The sequence below is a fragment of the Eurosta solidaginis genome, chromosome 5, assembly GCF_040869045.1.
Source record: "Eurosta solidaginis isolate ZX-2024a chromosome 5, ASM4086904v1, whole genome shotgun sequence".
In the NCBI taxonomy this organism is placed as follows: Eukaryota; Metazoa; Arthropoda; class Insecta; order Diptera; family Tephritidae; genus Eurosta; species Eurosta solidaginis.
This window is the reverse complement of record NC_090323.1, coordinates 276,009,778-276,029,649: the sequence shown is the minus strand read 5'-3', so window position 1 is coordinate 276,029,649 and position 19,872 is coordinate 276,009,778. Positions and strand designations below refer to the sequence as shown.

General features: G+C 34.9%; 2 protein-coding genes across 19 annotated transcripts in view; one reads left to right on the top strand and one right to left on the bottom strand.

The window, feature by feature from the left end:
- Positions 1-1,838, bottom strand: part of Tie (Tie-like receptor tyrosine kinase) — a 64,574-nt gene extending 62,736 nt beyond the window's left edge. For 2 of the 18 annotated variants that reach the window (XM_067791004.1, XM_067791009.1), the window contains exons 1-2: positions 1,383-1,836; positions 563-908 (exon numbers count right to left, since the gene is read on the bottom strand). The gene's annotated coding sequence lies outside the window, so the exon portion shown is untranslated. Of the gene's footprint in view, positions 1-477; positions 501-562; positions 909-1,382 lie in introns of all 18 variants that reach the window. The other 16 variants (XM_067791010.1, XM_067791021.1, XM_067791005.1 and 13 more) reach the window with 16 other exon arrangements.
- Positions 43-19,872, top strand: part of Obp73a (Odorant-binding protein 73a) — a 372,527-nt gene continuing 352,697 nt past the window's right edge. The window contains exon 1 of the mRNA XM_067791030.1: positions 43-521. The gene's annotated coding sequence lies outside the window, so the exon portion shown is untranslated. The remainder of the gene's footprint in view (positions 522-19,872) is intronic.

Here is a 19,872-nt window from a genome sequence, read left to right as displayed (position 1 = left end):
GATATTGGCTGTTACATACATTTGTATACGACCCTTGAAAAAAATAGTTTGCCTTAAAGTGGGCGTGACAACTTAAACGGCTTTTGATTTATGATCAGCAATATTGGAAAAATTGTTTGAAGTACTCGTTGTCCCATCAATTTTTAAAAATTTGTGGCTCAAAAAATATAAAGGGGACATTATTTTTTTTTTTTTATATGGAAGAAAATCTGAAACACCCTGCGGAAAAAAGGTTATCAAAAGTAAATGCAAATTTTTAGAGACCTACAGTTAAACTTTGTGAGACTAAAATTTATTGAACTACAAAACTGCATGTTCAAAAAAGTTCAGAAAACTTTAAATAAAAAGTTCGAAATTTTCGTAGAATTTCGCCGTATTATTTGGAAAACGAGTTTGAAATTAATTTAGATTATTAAAATTAGATTATTAAAATATCGAAAAAAATGTGTTTAATGGACCAAATATGATAAAACTTGCCACAGGTATTTCCGTGTTTGTTGCTGAAAACCACAATTATTTGCGTGAGTATCATAAATACATATGTAGGTACATACATACTTACATTCGAGATTTTCAAAAAGAACAGAGCAGACGCGCTTTAAAATTTCATCCGTATGCAGAATTTTTCAATTTGTCGTGCTTATTAAGTTGTGAGATAGCATCTGAAATATTATTTGCGGTGTTAGAAGAATCTTCATTTTCCTCAAGTCCAACTAAGAGGTATCACTGTAGTTGTTTATACATTTTTGAATATTGGAGAACCGCAACATAATAATATTTTTTTATAATGCGTTATCATTTTATGTAGGTTCTAAATATTTATATGAGTTTGCAAATAATTGATGTTTTTGTCTGGTTCTTTTAGTTTTATGCATTTTCCATGGAAATATTTTTATATTTCTGTATTACTAGATATTATTATTAACATGAATGCACATATTTACATAGATATATACATAGATACATATGTATGTATGTATAACATTGTATATGCATAAGCTTTCACACACACTAACTCCGGACCTAAACCTGATTTATTTTTTCACTCTTTTGCTTTATTTTAGACTTTATTTTAATTTTTCGTTTTGTTTTCCACATTTGTCGACGTGCTTTAAACAGAAACTTATTACAACTTGCTTTAACTGCTATTTGTTCATATATACCGCATATACAATTGTACATATGTAATTGTTGAGCGACACATACTAACACACTTTCATGCCCGCCAAAAAATTTGCAATTTATAAACCAGTCTAGTATTAATATAAATCACGTAGTGGCTTTTGTATGATGAGTTGATTGAAATACATATGTAAGTACCTTATTTTAAGGTTTATCGCAGATGGAAGCAAGAAGCTTACTTATTTCTTATGATCACTTACAATTTTTTCTGGGTATTTGTGATACTCTCAATACATACAAATTTACGTAGGTATGTTTGTACATACAAAGGTATTTGTATGTGTAAAAAGTCTGTATATATAAGGATGTTGATAATTATGAAATTGAAAGCCAGCTTGGCCTACCTTCCACCTGTTGAAATACACACCAACTGGAAGGTGGATATTAATCTTATACAAAATTTTGTGAAAACTATACGGGATATTGTTTTTCTACCACGTACATACATATGTATATGTATGCGTAGATATGTATTAATGCATGTATGTAGAATTCGATTTTACATTTTTTTTAAAGTCATTTTATGTACATGGCCAAATTTCCCGTTTAATATCGTATTTAAAATAACAACTGCTCGTTTCTCCGCTGGCTATGTCTTTAACCGCGACTTGATGCGAGTTAACTAAATCGTACTATGAAGCTTCGGTACGCCACGAGCCGGAAAACCAGCCAATCAATTTTAATATCGCCGTTTTTTTTAATTGCTTGGCCTAAAGCTTTTCAAACTATAAACTTTATCGAACTAGCACTGCAGTGATCTTAGGCATACTCACTATCTGCAACTACTAAAATTTTTCTTTATAAATGTTTATAATCAGCCCAATTCTAAATATTCCCTCGGAATTTTGTTCTAGCGGATTTTTTTATTCCCGCGGAAAAATTCCTCCAATTCTTTTCTCCCAGGAAGTCAGCTGATTTATCAATTGAAATTTTGTTGCGAATTTCTACTTTTGTTTAACAAATTGAAAAGTTTAGTTATTGTTGCGAAATTGTTTAAAATTGAGAAATATAATATAAACAAAGCACAGTATTGCATTTCATATGGTATTGACTGAAATGTCTAACAAATTGGTGCCACTCAGCAAAACAATATTCTGGCGAATAAGCCGAGTTGAATTTCTGGATGACTGCATCAAATTTGATAAGAACTCTTCCGTTGCTTATTTATATACTTTTGTACTGTAACAAAACTCTTGGCTCTTGGTTAATGTGTTTTAGCACATATTTGTACAAATAAGTGTTTTTTTCGCATAAGAAACAGTAAACTTAAACTATTTTTGATACATTCCCTTTAATTGAACATGTGAAAAAACTCCTAAAAAATGACAGTGAAATCTCGCTTTCAATCAAATTTATAATACCTAATTTTCTCCCATAACCGGTTTCCCATTTTTCGAACATTGTTGAGAATAAGAAGAAAGGGAGAAGTGAAAAAACTCACAAGGAATTCTTTTTAGAATACCAGGAATGGGAGAAGGGGAAAAACTCGCAAGGCATTTTTGTTTAGAATTGGGCTGATTTTGATCTAATTTTCATGTCCTCATGGTATTAAAAAAATAAAAAAAATAAAGGAAAATTTCCAATTGATTGACGTTTAAATTTTTGCTTTTACCTGATTTTCTTTATCTACATACAGATGAAAATAATGCCGCCCTGTTTTTTTCGCCTTACTATCGCGAGTTTTTGTATTCCACAAAAAATGTTCACTGAATATGAAATGGCGTCTTATAATCTACAAAGGGAGCGTGTCATTATTCTGTATTACAAAATTCTGGGTGACAAAATTCTGTAAATTGCAAAAAAAATCTGCTTGAACAAAATTCTGCTTTTTTAAAATTCTGCTTTCTAAAATTCTGCTTTCTAAAGCGGGAGTCATTGGTGCCGTATGTCGTATCGCTGTAGTCGTATCCCTAACGTAATCAGCTGTTTATCGTTACGACGGTAAACAAAAAAGCAATTGGTTGGCTACGATACGGTTACGCCCTTAGCGGCACCAATAATCGATTGCATTGATTCTCATAAAGTTGGTCGAATCAGCTGTTATAAGGTTACCGATACGGTTACCAATAAAGCACCAATGTCTCCAGCTTAAAATTCTACTTTTTCAAAATTCTGCATGTTTAATTCTGGAAGTCAAAATTCCGGAATCATGGCATACCGGTGTTGGATCGGCTAACGGTTATTTTTTTTTAAGTGCGGCTGAAGGCCGCCTACGCAGAAGGGTATACTACGCAGAAGGACATCACTGTGGCGGTAGCCACGGTTATACCACACACCCGGACTTGGCATGGCGTAGCCCAGGGTTATTTTTTATAAGCGCGGCCGAAGGCCGCCTATGCAGAAAGGTGTTCTACGCAGAATTACTGTGCATGGCGCACTTTTTCAAAATAATTACATGGCCGCTTAACATTGTTAACATTATATTTTAATACAGATTTTGTAATACAGAATTTTGAAAGCAGAATTTTAGAAAGCAGAATTTTAAAAAAGCAGAATTTTGAAAAGCAGAGTTTTGTTTTTTTTTAGAATTTTGTACATACAGAATTTCGACACCAACCCTCTACAAATAGAGCCATTTTGCATAGCTCTAGGTGACCTATGTAGTTCAAAAGCTAGAATTTAAGAGTTAAATATGAGGATAACATTTTTTCCAGAAAAGAAAACGCCGTTGATTACACTGAAAAGAAAAAACGTAGCTAAAATAAGTAAAAACAGTTCCTAAAAAGTTTTCTTTAAATTGAGGAAAATTTCAATGTACTGAGCAAGAATTTCTTATTTCTGTATAAAGGTTTTAATTAATCTGAGGAAAAGTGCTTCTCCATGTCTTTTCTTCAATCAAGCATAATTCTTAGATATTTCTCAAAATATTTACATGTACGAGTTAGCGTAGTGAATAAAAGAACTCGATTGTAAAGTTGGGAACCTCGACTAGAAATAAACGGCCGTGACAGTTACCTACACAATTAAATTTTAAATTTTTTTTATACAATTTTATCCATTTTTAAGATTTTTTTTTTTGAGAAAATTACTTGTCTAGATTAAAGTTAGGATTAAGGGAAGCGTATGGCGCAAAATCTATCCCATTTTTTCTTTTTTTTCAGGAATTTTTTTTTTTGAGTGTAGTTAAAAAAATGTTTCCGAACACTTCTTTATAAAGTTATTTGAAACAGAATTTCTCATATATAAGTGGTGAAGTTGAAAAATTAATTTTGCAAGATTTGAAGCGATTTCCGAAAAAGTGTGCCAGCAGGGAACGCCCGTAACATTAGAAACATCCATATATATGTATGTACACTGTACGAATTAAAACACAAACATACTGTGACGACCACTTCTAAGGTTATTAAATAAAGGCACAACACATTTCAGCAAGCTACATAAACACATTAATCATCATGTACACACATATATACAAGCAGCAGAGAGATACTCACAAACGCATGTCATCAACTCACATATACAACCGCATATGCCCAGTGGGAAAAATGGTAATGAATTATTCCAGTATATCATTTTATAATGCATTCAAAAGGTTAATTTTCAAATGAATAACAAAAGCATACATTATGAATTCCATTTTAAGCAATTATAGATGCATTTGCTGATTATATCTTAATCAAAATTCAAATGTTTTTAAATATTTCTAAGTTTATACATTATTTTTTCTTAGTATGTAGTAATCTGAAATATAATCTATTTAAAACGCATTCAAATCTGCATTACAAAGTAAACGAGAATTTAATGCATAACTACAACGGGATACCTTAGCAGTTATCGATATGCTACTACGGGTATCTGTAATAGCAAATACACATCTTTTTGCGCATTTCAATTTGTGTTTTATCAATTTGTGGTCGCAGCTCAAGTGCTATTAAATTTATAATAAATTATTTGAGACAAAAACTTTATTAAAGTGGTTTAAATTATTCGGTAAGTAAACATAATTAAAATTAAATATGTTTAGTAAGCGTCATATGCGTAGACTAGTGAAAATAGAACGTGATAGCGTTTGCAACTTGCGGTAAGATGAAGGGAGCGCTAGCGCTCCAGCTGATTTTTCAAGTATTAGGGATGAGGTACCGGTAGGTATAATCGATGAGATGCCGGAGTGTAGTAATCAAATACCGATAGCACAAAAAATAGGAAATTGGGCTACAGTTTTCAATATTTGTAGAGAAGCGGTTGACGGATTGCTAGAAATATTTCGCGATGAAAATATTAATGTACCAAAATCGTCTAAATCTTTGAGTGTTTACAAAAGGCACATAATAAGAACGGTATCTCCTGGTTCGTATACACATATTGGTCTTCAAAACCAAATAAATAAAGCGGAGCACCTTTTACAAAACTTAAGCACCATCATTTTAGATATCGGAATCGATGGACTCCCTTTGTACAAAAGTTCAAATTTAAGCTTATGGCCTATATTAGCAAATGTTGTGAACGCTCCTCAAGTAAAAGTATTATTGGTAGGTATATACTTGGGTAAAAAGAAACCTACTGAAGTAAATTCGTATTTGCATGATTTGTGCTCCGAAATTTCTAAATTTAAAAATGAAGGTTTCTTCATTGGTGATAAAAAAGTAAATTTTGAACTCCGCTGTTTTGTTTGTGATGCTCCGGCTCGTGCTTTTTTATGTAAAACTGTTGGTCACAATTCTTTCAATGGATGCAGTAAGTGCATACAAGTGGGTAGAAAAATAAATAATACGACGACTTATAGTACATCTTGCGTACGCCTTCGTACGGACGATGAATTTTATAGACGGTCTTATAATGGATACCATAAAGATTTAGATAGCATTAGTAATGTCTTGGAAGATGTGGGGGTTAAAATGGTTAGTCAATTTCCACTAGAGCCGATGCATCTAGTGGATCTGGGAGTAGTCAAAAAAATTATTTTACGAATCATTAATAATAAAACAAACAGACCCAGACTATCTTTAGAAACTAAAGCCAATTTATCAAGTCATATACTATCTTTGGGTCCCCATATTCCCCGAGAATTTGTTCGCAAGCCAAGAGGTTTCGAGGAGGTTTGGCGCTGGAAAGCAGTTGAGTTTCGTCAATTCGTACTTTACACGGGCATATTAGTTTTAAAAGACAAAGTAGATAGCGAAACATATTACCATTTTTGCCTTCTCCACTGTGCCTACAGATTTCTATCAGATGAAAAAAGCTGTATGTCTAATCTCAATGCATGTAAAGGTCTCTTAAAGGATTTTGTTGAACTATTTCCCACTATTTACTCTGAGGAACAAGTTTCTTACAACGTTCATTCTCTTCTGCATTTAACTGATTGCGTAGAAGAAATTGGTTATTTAAATACTTTCTCAGCGTACAAGTTTGAAAACTACATGCAGCATCTAAAGCGATTAGTCAAAAAGCCAAGTAAAATACTCGAACAAATTCAAAATAAAATCGAGAACGAAGATGTTGCCGAACATGGTACCAAATTTGGAATACGAATGAATAAAGATGGAACAATTGTTTCTTTCACTACAACAAACTTTTTTTTAAGCACGAAAATACCCGACAATTATTGTTATCTTAAGTCGGGGGAGGCTATTAAGATTACAGCATTTTCAATGCAAAATGGTAAAGTTTGATTTTTTATTTTCTATTTAATTTTTTGTTTTAATTGTATTTTCTATTTAAAGATCAAGTTGGTAAATGTAATGAGTATATTGGAAAACTGATTACAGAACAAGCAAAAACCAATGTGAGTCTGGAACTTTTATGGAAAGTTAAAAATAAAGCGCTTCATTTTCCTATTAATTCGATTGAACGGTTCTACGATATTATATTTCATATTTCTTTATTCAGTCTATGATTTACAAGAATCTTACAGACTATATTAAACATTATTAAACATAAGGTTTATTTACAGTAAAGTTAATTTAAAATGGAAAATAACATATTTTTAAAACTTCGACGAGATATCGAAAAATTAATACAATAATTATTATTGATTGAGTTAATAGCAATTAGAGCGCGAGTGATCGGGCAATTAATTGCGTAATTAGATCTAAACAATTATTGTTATCTTAAGTCGGGGGAGGCTATTAAGATTACAGCATTTTCAATGCAAAATGGTAAAGTTTGATTTTTTATTTTCTATTTAATTTTTTGTTTTAATTGTATTTTCTATTTAAAGATCAAGTTGGTAAATGTAATGAGTATATTGGAAAACTGATTACAGAACAAGCAAAAACCAATGTGAGTCTGGAACTTTTATGGAAAGTTAAAAATAAAGCGCTTCATTTTCCTATTAATTCGATTGAACGGTTGTACGATATTATATTTCATATTTCATATTTCTTTATTCAGTCTATGATTTACAAGAATCTTACCGACTATATTAAACATTATTAAACATAAGGTTTATTTACAGTAAAGTTAATTTAAAATGGAAAATAACATATTTTTAAAACTTCGACGAGATATCGAAAAATCAATACAATAATTATTATTGATTGAGTTAATAGCAATTAGAGCGCGAGCGATCGGGCCATTAAGTGCGTAATTAGATCTAAACTGGTCAATTACAAACATAGTATATTGGCGCAAAGTCCGTGATGGAACATAAAAGTTCAAAGACTCTAACAGTATCGGGCAATCAATATTGCCATTAGAAATATCATAAATAAACATTATAGATGTAATTAATCTTCTACTTTCTAATGTGTGAAGATTGATTAGCTTACACCTAGAGATATATGGAGGAAGAGGCAGATCGAAGTTTATATCGTATAAACAGTACTTCATGAATATTTTTTGCACACGTTCGACTCTCTTATTGTGTACCTCATAATAAGGACTCCATATTATGGAACCATACTCAAGCCTTGACCGTACAAAGGCATTGTATAATAGTTGTTTAGTATATGGATCCTTAAACTCGGATCCATTTCTTTTAATAAAGGCCAGTAAGGAATATGCTTTGGGGATAATAAAATTTAAGTGCTCGGTGAATGTAAAAGACGAATCAAATACAACACCTAAATCCCGAATTTTATTCACCCTAAGTAACGGTTTATTAGAGACATAGTAAGACGAAATCAATTTATTACATAATTTGGAATAAGTTATGTAATAACATTTGTTGGCATTCAACGCAAGCTTATTTTTACAGCACCACTCATTAAAATTATTTAACTCAGATTGTAGTATGAGAGTATCAGACTCGTTCTTGATTCTGAAAAAAATTTTCAAATCATCAGCGTAAAGAAGATAATTGCATTGCTTGAAACAAGCACTTACATCATTGATAAAGATAATAAAGAAAAGTGGGCCAAGGATACTACCTTGAGGCACACCTGAGGTTGCTACATAAGGAGATAACTACGTTGTCAATAACAACAAAATTTATCCTATTGGATAAGTATGAATAAATCCATTGTAAAAATGTTGAGTGGAAACCCATTTTTCGCAATTTAGCCACGAGATCTTTGTGCGAAACTCTGTCAAAAGCTTTGGATATGTCCGTATATATGCAGTCAACTTGACAACCATGAGTAAAAGACGAGATGCAGTAATTCGAAAAAACAACCAGATTAGTTACTGTTGAACGCCCCGGAACGAAGCCATGCTGGCATGTGCAAATATAACGCTTAACTGCGGACGATAACTTAAACATCACCGTTTTCTCAAAAAGTTTTGAAATCACGGGGATCTTCGATATTGGCCGATAGTTTGTAACGTCAATTTTACTACCACTTTTATGAATAGGTTGAATAAAAGTAATTTTCCATTCATCCAAAAAGATACCAGACTTTAATGATAAATTAAATATATGCAACAAGGGCTCTGCAACGGAAGCTACACATTGCTTCAGGAAAAAAGATAAAAATTCTTGATAATCACATTGCTTGGAGCTCTTGATCGTCTGAATACTTAAGATAATATCATCAATATCTAGAACTAATGAGGAGAAGTCGAAACAAGACGTTATCCCATTCAACATATTCCCGTCGTCATTCCACAGATCATCAATAGCAAAGTTTGCTTTAAAAAATTCTGCAAACAAACTGGCTGAATCACTAGACGATGATGAATTCTTGCCCTTGTAAGACACAGACACCGGTATTGTTGAAACCGATTGTTTGGAGCGAATGAAATTCCAAAACGATTTAGGATTCGATTTGATATTATTTTCGAAATTGAGAATATATCGATTGTACAGAAACTTATCAAGAAAATTAAACTCCTTCGCGTAATTCAGATATTGTTGCTTGAGTTCGGGACTTCCTGATTTTTTAAAAAGTTTATGATATTTATTACGCAAATTTTTTAGAGTCTTTAAGCTTTTGGTATACCACGGCAACTTGTAAACCCTTGCCGGGAAACGAGGAATATTAATATTCATTATTTCCGAGATATTACTTTTGAATAAGTCAAAGCAGTCTGAAAGATTACGATTATTAAAAAGAGACTGCCAGTCAATATTTGAAAGCAAATTATTGATCAAGGCAAAATCACATCGGCTATAATTGAAACCAACTTCATTATTGAGTTTAATATTTCCAAATTCATAAAACTTAATCTCCAATATCAATGGTACGTGATGTTTATCAGTATTAGACAACGGGCAGAGGGAACGAATTAAATTATAATTAAGATCATTACTAACAAATATAAGATCGAGGATTTTACCTAGCGTATTTTCAAAATCATTGATTTGAAATAACTGTAAACTATAAAAATTATCAACTAAGTACATTTCACTAGCTTGATTGACATTAGTAGGTATGAGAGTTTTCTCACCTGGAAGATAATTGCATACGATTTTATTTAAATTAAAATCCCCTAAAATACAAAATTTAGAATTCAAGTTAGTGCTCGAAAGATGCATAATATTATTAACATGATTTTCATAAACACTATCTGCACTATTTGGTGGTATATAAGAAACACTGACAAATAGACATTCTGTTTTGCCTTTTATGCTGATTATAAGCTGATCAATAGAAGTATCAGAGATATTAAGAGGAACCTCCGAGGTTTGTAGGCTTTTTCTTACAGCAATTAGCACTCCTCCACCTCGATAAAGTCCTGTACTTACATTATCACGATCTTTGCGATATATATTATAAAAATTTTTATCAAAAAACTCATTACTAAAAAAGTCCGCAGTAAGCCACGTCTCAACAAGAACTATCAAATCGTATTCTTCACTAGAGGTAGCAGCAAATACAGCAGAGGCCTTAGTTCTCGTGCCTGATATGTTTTGAAAATATATTGATATTGAGTTCTTTAAAGAACGGGCATCATCAATTAGACATGAATTGTAGCAGTCATTATTGGTGACGGAGCGAGGACTTATGAGTTGTCCTTTTGCACCACAGTCCTTTGAAAAAAACGAAACGGCCTTACTTTTACATCCGATGGCCAAATTGACGAATCGAGCAACTTATTGTAATTATATGCTGAGATCCCAAGCTTAAAATTAACACTCCGTAAGGACTTTTCATCTACGTCCCTTTTCGTAAGTTTTTGGCAGCGCATTAATAAAGGCGAAATATTTGCAGTTCTTGATACATAGTCAACTATAGTTTCAGCATTCACAGATGGCTTAAAAGATGACAGATGAAGCCATTTGAATCGTACACTAACTTCTAAACTAGCATTAAAGTTACTGCCAACAACTATTGGACGCGCCTTTTGGTTGTTCATTCCATCACTTTGGGAACTATTTTTCAATTGCTTATTGGGATATCCGATATTAGAAGAATCAGATCGAAATGAAGCGACAGACTCTGCAGTATCAGAAACAGCGCCAGCTACAGCAGAATAACTACCAGCATTCACACTCCCAATATCAGCGCCGCCAGCAGCAGCTGCAGCAGCATCTTCACCACCAACAAGACTCCGGCTCGCATTATCAAAATCACTAGCACTCAGCTGTTGAAGAGAGTGAGATTGCACCTGACACTGCATTTTTTCTATTGCTTTTTGTGGTTGTTTCACGTTCGGTTCGACGCCCTTTGTTTTTGACCGCGTTACAATAACATTGTCTTTAGCAGCAGAGTTATTTTTGTTTCTCTGTTTATTATTAGCATTATTATTTAACGACTTGAAAAAGCTACTGAGAGCTTTGAGACTTTTTTGAGTCTCTGCAATTTTGGTCCGCATAACAGAGGGCAAACCAACAACACAATTGTCACATCTGTAGAACAGATTATTATTGTTTTTTAATATATTAATAATATTAGCACTAAGTTTTGCGCATTTTATGTGCGTTTTTATTTCACATAGGCCACATATTAAGTGGTCATCACCACCACACAAACTTGTACACTTAAGACAGCTATTCATCATTTAAAAATATGATACAAGCACAGCGAATAAAAACACGTCTGCTCACTACTAAGTTCAGACAACTTTTTTATTGACAGCAATATGGCAGAAAATGGCGATACCTACGTAAGATGCCTAATTTGATTGTTCTATATTAAATAAATATGTTCTATATTAATAAATATGGCGGCCACCGTGGTGTGATGGTAGCGTGCTCCGCCTATCACACCGTATGCCCTGGGTTCGCACCCCGGGCAAAGCAACATAAAAATTTAATAAATAAGGGTTTTCAATTAGAAGAAATTTTTTCTAAGCGGGGTCGCCCCTTGGCAGTGTTTGGCAAGCGCTCCGGGTGTATTTGTGCCATGAAAAGCTCTCAGTGAAAACTCATCTGCCTTGCAGATGCCGTTCGGAGTCGGCATAAAAACATGTAGGTCCCGTCCGGCCAATTTGTAGGGAAAATCAAGAGGAGCACGACGCAAATTGGAAGAGAAGCTTGGCCTTAGATCTCTTCGGAGGTTACCATGCCTTACATTTATTTTTATTATTTTTTTATATTAAATAAATTATAATTACGCGAGTAACTAAACATATGTTTTATTATTTACTTCCAGAAATCCACGATTAACTCAATTTTACGAGAAAATGGGTTGAACAATGGTTTACCAAAGCTTATTACACCAAAAGTGCTGACACTATTCAACTATTTGGGAATAAAAGGAAAAGTCATTTAAAAATCTTGAAAATTTTAATTCCATTTTGTACGGTAAGTTTTTTTCCATTATGAATGCTATATAATATAATATTATACTAACCACATATGTATGTATATATAACACTTTTTTTAGATTGTCTTCAAAAAGACGGTAACAACCAGTCACAATATTCAAAAGAAATAAAGTCGGCAATCGAAAAGGCTAAGCTGCGCTTCCACAAGCACCAATTTGACGAGAGGCAGAAATCGAGGAAATAATAAACGTTTTCTAACATTTTCCACTTGTCCATTATTTGTAAAATGAATTATGTTTTTATAATTATTTATTATTTATATATAATATGTTAAATGAAGTATTTTTATTAGTATTTATAATTTATAGATTATTAATCTTACAAATAAGTTTAAATACCGATTACAATATTCCTTTATATTCATACATTCAATTATCAATAGTCACATATGAATATAAAAATGTAAACTTTGTTCATGCATAATTATCTATATAAGACATTATACATTTTAAAATCATAATTAATTATATGTTAAATGAATTCATTTAAATACCCATTTAAATTCTACTTTTGTTTTCATACATCCAAAAATGAATACTTGTGTAATGAATGTAAAAATTAAAGCCTTGTTTATGCATAATAAACTGCATAAGTCGGTATACATTAATAAATCAATATACAAATTAAATAAAAATAATGCATACTTCTTTCGTTTACATATAAATGCAAAATTGAATGCCACACTTTTCTAGGACATCGCCGTGGGGGAAAAAATGCATTTTGGAATGTGTAAATTGCCCTTTTAATGATTATTTTTTCGATTACTATGCATTACTTTTTCCCACTGGGTGGTTACACACTACAAATACACGCGCGTATGGCTGGTGACCAGGTAGAGGATTCTAGAAGAAGAAACGTCTAGACATCTGAGCAGAGAGTATAAAAGCAGCAGAAGCTGAGTAGTCCGTAAACAGTTTGATTTAAGCACGCTAATGGGTGCGAAGTATAAGTGTTATTGTGAAGTACTTTCAAAGTAGTTTAATAAAGAATATTTTGTAATACAGAATATTGAAGTCATTTATTCAACAATACGAACGTTAGTAAAAGGTGTAGAATAATCGGAGTTTCCATAAATTCGCTACAATTGGTGTCAGAAGAGGAATGTTGAATAAATTCCAGAGGAGAACAAGGATATGGCAAAGTTAAGTGAATTAAGAACCCAGAAACTGAAAAAGGAGTTGGAGAACCGTGGATTGAATACAACCGGCAAAAAGATCGAACTTCAAGCACGGCTACGGGACGCTATGGAGACGGAAGGAATTAATGACTATTTTTTGACTACTAAATAAAGACTATTTTGTAATACAAAATATTGGAGTCATTTATTCAACAATACGTACGTTAGTAGAAGGTGTAGAATAAGCGGGGTTTCCATAAATTCGCTACAATTGGTGTCAGAAGAGGAATTGTTGAATAAATTCCAGAGGACAACAAGGACATGGCAAAGTTAAGTGAATTAAGCACCTAGCAACTGAAAAAGGAGTTGGAGAACCGTGGATTGAATACAACCGGCAAAAAGATCGAACTTCAAGCACGGCTACGGGACACTATGGAGACGGAAGGAATTAATGTGGACGACAATGTCTTTCATCCTGATGGGAACGAGACAACAACGAAAATTTAAGAGAAAAACCAAATATCGCAGGCAGTTACCAGCACAGACTTGAACGTGATATTGGCTGCAATCGGCGTGATCGCATCTCTAGAGCGGGAGGTGTCCTTATTGCTGTTGAATCTAACCTATCATCTGAGTTGATTTTGCTGGACAATATCGAATTTATAGCAGTTAGGCTTACATTCGGTAGCTATAGCGTAATTGTTTGCTCTTCGTACATACCACCTCGTTCGGATATGGATGTTTATGCTAGTCATAGCTCGGCCATCTGCGATTTGCATTCGCAGTTGGCAGATAACGATCGACTTGTTGTTGTTGGTGACTTTAACTTGCCAACAGTTAGTTGGTTAATATAAGTGATTCAAACTTTTTAACTTCCACTGCTCAACATGAGTTTCTCAATTGCTTGTTATACTCATCTCTTTTACAGATTAACAATGTTCCAAATAGTGGAAATAAAACGCTGGATTTAGTATTTGTGGATGGCTTGGTGGGTACTGCCCTTACGCAAATCCCACCTTTATCCCTTCCAGAAGACCCCATTCACCCTACGCTAGAGATATCACTTGATATCAGCCTACCCCGTAGGATTCAAGTACAGTGTCGTGCCCGATCTACATGCTTCTACAAAGCGAATTTCATTATACTCAATGATCTGTTGGCTTCCCATGATTGGTCGGATCTCTATGCTTGCACTGATGTCGATTCGGCAATCTCTATATTTTACAGTACGCTTGATGGCTTCTTTGATACCTGCATTCTTACTCGCTATACCCTATGTTCGAATAAGCCCCCTTAGTTTTCAAGGCAAATTATCAGAATTAATAACATTAAATCTAGGCTTTATAAGAGATTCAAGAAATCTGGAGCATCTGCAGAGCTCTCTAAATATCTAATACCTCGTTCTAAATTTCGCCATCTTAATCAGCTTTGTTATAAAAGTTACTTGAGTTGTTGGAAAGCCCAATTTTTTAAAAATCCAAAAAAGTTTTACAGTTTCGTAAATTCAAAGCGGAAAACTTCTGGGTATCATTCCTCATTAACCTTTGGATGTAAAAAAACTTGCACTGATGACGACGTTGCAGAACTATTTTCTGAGTTCTTTAAGTCCACGTATTCATCCAGTGGTTTTCATTCGGGTCAATACCCCTATAACTTAGATAGCTCGAATTCCATTAGGAATCCTGCTATTGATGGTAATATTGTTCTTCAGAGTCTTCAATCTTTGAAGCCCACCTTTTCTCGGGGACCGGACGGTGTTCCTAGTTGTGTGCCTAGGTACTGCGCCGAAAACATGTATAACAAGCCTATTTTAAAATTTGTTTAGCTTTCTCTGGGATCTGCGTCATTCCCGCCACTTTGGAAACAGTCTTTTATTATACCCCTGCATAAAAAAGGTAGTAGGTCAAAAGTTGAAAACTACAGGGGTATTGCTAAACTTTCAGCCCTTCCTAAAGTCTTTGAACAGATTGTTACCAGTCAACTCCAATATCCGTGTTCTACTCTTTTATCTCCATGCCAACACGGTTTCATTCGTCAAAGCTTAACCACTACAAATTTGCTTGTATTCACCTCTATAGTTATGGAAGGATTTTTAGCGAACAAGAAAACGGATGTCATCTGCACGGACTTCAGCAAAGAATTTGATACCGTCAACCGTGAGTTACTTATTCATAAGCTTGATTTACTGGGCTTTCCGTTTCACCTATTAATGTGGCTGAAAAGCTATCTTTCTAACCGGACCCAAAAAGTCCTGTTCAAGTGCAATCTGTCGGAATCGTTCGGAGTTTCCTCCGGTGTACCCCAGGGAAGTCATCTAGGCCCTTTGTTCTTTACCCTTTTCATTAATGACTTGCCACAGACAGTATTATATTCCCATACTATAATGTATGCGGATGATGTAAAACTTTGCTACACCTACTGTCCTACCGATTTGAGTTCATTGGATCTTCTTCAGGCCGACTTGGACTCGTTCCAATGTTGGTGCACAACAAATTTGCTAGCTATAATTGCTCTAAATGTGAGCATATGACATTTCACCGAGTGAAGCCAGCATTGAAAATTTATGTAATAGATGCTACGCCTTTGGAGCGTATCTATTGCAAATGATCTAGGTGTCCTTTTTGATCCGAAATTGAATTTTAATATGCATATTTCATCTATTGCCAACAAAGCGTTGGGTTTACTTGGTTTTGTTAAAATATGGGCTAAAGAGTTCGATGATCCGTACCTAACTAAGGTTCTTTACACATCGCTGGTTCGTTCAATACTCGAGTATTGCTCATGCGTTTGGTCCCCTGTTTCTCAAAAGCAAATAAAGCGTCTTGAGTCAGTTCAAAAGCTCCACCTTCCTCCATACAGAAGTAGACTTATTCTTATTAACTTACCCACTCTGGAAAATCGGAGAATATTACTGGGGTTATTGTTCATCCATAAGCTCATTATTGCAGAAATTGATTCTGGGGACCTTCTCAGCCGCTTGTTTTTTGCGGTTCCCCCTAGAGCATCCAGACACTACGTTCCTTTTTTTTTACCCCTTTGTCGACGAAACTTTGCTAAAAATAATTCTCTTCTTATCTGGTGCGCGCACTACAATGACTTGTATAGCTGTATCGGTCCTGAATGTACTTTTGCCACTATACGTAATGCAATACTTGCCTATCTAATTTAAGAGATACAAGCTAATTTAATTTAATTTGCCGGTATTTATTCTTCCGCAAAAAACAGGCACTATCTCGTTTAAGGATGGAGGAACATTTATCAACATGTATCATTAAGAAGGAAAAAGACAGTACTGTGTTGATTTGAATCTGGTGCATTCCAACAACGTTGAAAACATGCTTTTTCATGAGTCACTGACCGGAATCATATGCATTCCGGCAGTATAATATTATGGGTCAGGCATCGAGCTGATTGGAATCCGGTGCATTCCAACAACAAAGGTCATGTTACTTGTTTATGCCTTGTGATGGCGTATCCTCAATACACTACTCTTAGCACTGACGGATTCCCATGACATGCTGATTGGAATCTTGTTGCATTCCAACAGCAAGATTGGAATCCACTGCATTCCGAAATCATACTGAGCTGAATCTGATGCATTCCGCCAGTATAAGATCTCATTTCTGCTCATATTTCTTATTATTATTATATTCTGAAATTAAAGTGTAACGTTCAATAATATATCTTTGTTTGTAATCTAACATTGTTGAAATGTCGATATATCTTAAATTTTAACTTTTGGGTTGTACATTTATATATCTTTTATATTATGCAGTCGACCATAGTTTGTCGTCGACTTTAAATAATAAATAAATAATAATAAATAATATTTGCACAAACATAGACAGTGGCATCCCAACTGCAATCGCAGGAGAACCGTATAACAGCCAAGATTGAAGCACAGGAAACACAAATTTCATCACAGCTGGAAGAACAAAAGACATATATGGCAACTCAACTGAAAGAACAGGAGAGAGCTGTTGGCATTGGAAGAGTGCATTAAACATTTGCACAAGTACCTATACGGGCAGCGATTCCGCGTCAGGACAGATCACGCAGCGCTAAAATGGCTCTCGCAGTTCCGTCGTCCAGAAGGACAATTGGCACGGTGGATCGAGCGACTACAAAGCTATAACTTTTCCATTCAGCATCGAAAAAGTAGTACCCATGGAAATGCTGATGCAATGTCACGAAGACCATGTAGCTTGGAATGCAAGCCCTGTTTAAAAGCCGAGGCTAATGACTATAACACGTACGGATGAATGGGACAAGGAACAACTAACGAAGTGTCAGCTAGAAAATACAGATATTTCACATGTTATGCAAGGGCTCGAACGAAACGAAAGACCAAATAGAGAGGAGATGCCAGCAGAGAGCCCCATTGCGAAGTCATATTGGGCACAGTGGAACAGTTTTGAGTTGATATCCATTTGCTTGCATCGAGTATGGGAGAGTGAAGCTGGTCAGTGTAAGACGAACCTGATAATTTTCCCAGGAAAAGGATTTCTGACGTTCTCAACGAGCTATATAATGGTCCAAGTGGAGGTTATCTGGGAATCACGAAAACACTCGAGAAAGCAGAGATTCTTTTGGTTAGTTGCCTTCAGTCGGTCAGTGAGTGGATTGCCAACTGCGAGGTTTGCAGCCGAGCGAAAGGGCTCAAAATCCGAAGTCATGGCCAGATGAAGCAATATAACTCAGGTGCGCAATTTGAAAGGATCGCTATGGATGTCGCAGGTCAGTTTCCTACTAGCAACTGCGGAAACAAATATGTACTGGTGTTTATGGATTATTTCAGCAAATGGCCGGAGGTATACCCAATCCCAAATCAAGAAGCGGAAACAGTAGCAGAATTGTTCATAAACAATTGGGTTGCAAGGTATGGTGAACCAATGGAGTTACATTCTGACCAAGGGAGAAATTTTGAATCAGCTGTGTTCCAAGAAATGTGTAAATTATTGGTCATTCGAAAAACACGGACAACTGCATAGCATCCCCAGTCCGATGGTATGGTGGAACGATTCAATAGAACATTGGAGGAGTACTTAAGGAAAGTAGTGGACAAGCTCAATAAAGAGTGGGATACACGCATACCATTATTCTTGATGGCTTACCGATCGGCAGTGCATGTGACAACGGGCCAAACTCCCGCAAAAGTAATTTTTGGCAATGACCTTCGGCTGCTAGCTGATTTGGAGTTTGGGACAAATGCTGATGCGGAGAGAAATGCAAGAAATCCACTGGTGTCTTGGAGGAAGAGCTGAGGGAAATACATGATCTTATAAGACAACGAACCAAGATTATAAATGACAAGATGAAAGCCAGATATGATAAAGCAATTAATTCGAAAGGTTTTCGGAAAGGAGATTTGGAGCTGCTATACAACCCACAACGAAAAAAAGGTTTATCACCGAAATTGCAGTGTAATTGGGAAGGCCCATACAAAGTTATAAAACGAATCAACGATGTAGTTTACCGCATACAAACCATTGGCAAACCACGAAACAAAATGAAAGTGGTGCATTTGGAGAAGCTGGCCGTATGTAGACCGTAAAATTTGTCTGATCGGGACGATCAGACTTAGTTCGAGGGCAGTGTGACGAATATTAACATCTCTAAGGTTATTAAATAAAGGCACAACAACATTTTAGCAAGCTGCATAAACACATTAACCATCATGTACACACATACATATAAGCAGCAGGGAGATACTCACGCGCATGTCATCGAATCACATATACACCCGCATATGGTTACACACTACAAATACACGCGCGTATGGCTGGTGACCAGGTAGAGGATTCTAGATGAAGAAACGTCAAGATATCAGGGCAGAGAGTATAAAAGCAGCAGAGTAGTCCGTAATCAGTTTGATTTAAGCACGCTATTGGTTGCGAAGTATAAGTGTAATTGTGAAGTAATTTCAAAGTAGTCTAATAAAGACCATTTTGTAATACAGAATATTGCAGTTATTTATTCAACAATTTAGCGATACGAACGTTAGTAGAAGGTGTAGAATAACATTACCCTGTAGTTCGTGTTGTGGTAAGATACCCAATGCGACAAGCACTTCCTAGTAGGACTATTACAATGCCGATTATCAAGCCTCTTCGGTGACTATTTTTCAAGGCCTTTAGTCTGCAATGTTGAGAATTCTGAGAAATAGTGCACCCTAAATTCTACAGCGTGTGGCAGGACGCCCTTGCACCAAACGAAATGTATTTTACTCAATATTTCAATATGAAAATTTCTAAGTTGGGTTGCCACCTGAAGTTGCACAGCTACATATTAATTTTTGTCTCGAAAATGGCTCAACAAATTAAATTTAGTACGCCTATTTCCAGGGACTTGGAAAAGGGCACTTGCTACAAGAAATTCTATGAACCAATGGCGTAACTATACCATATGGGGCCGTGGAAAATTCTTTTGATCGAACCCTATCAATAAAACTCTTAACGTTGTACTCAGTTTAATTTTAATAAATT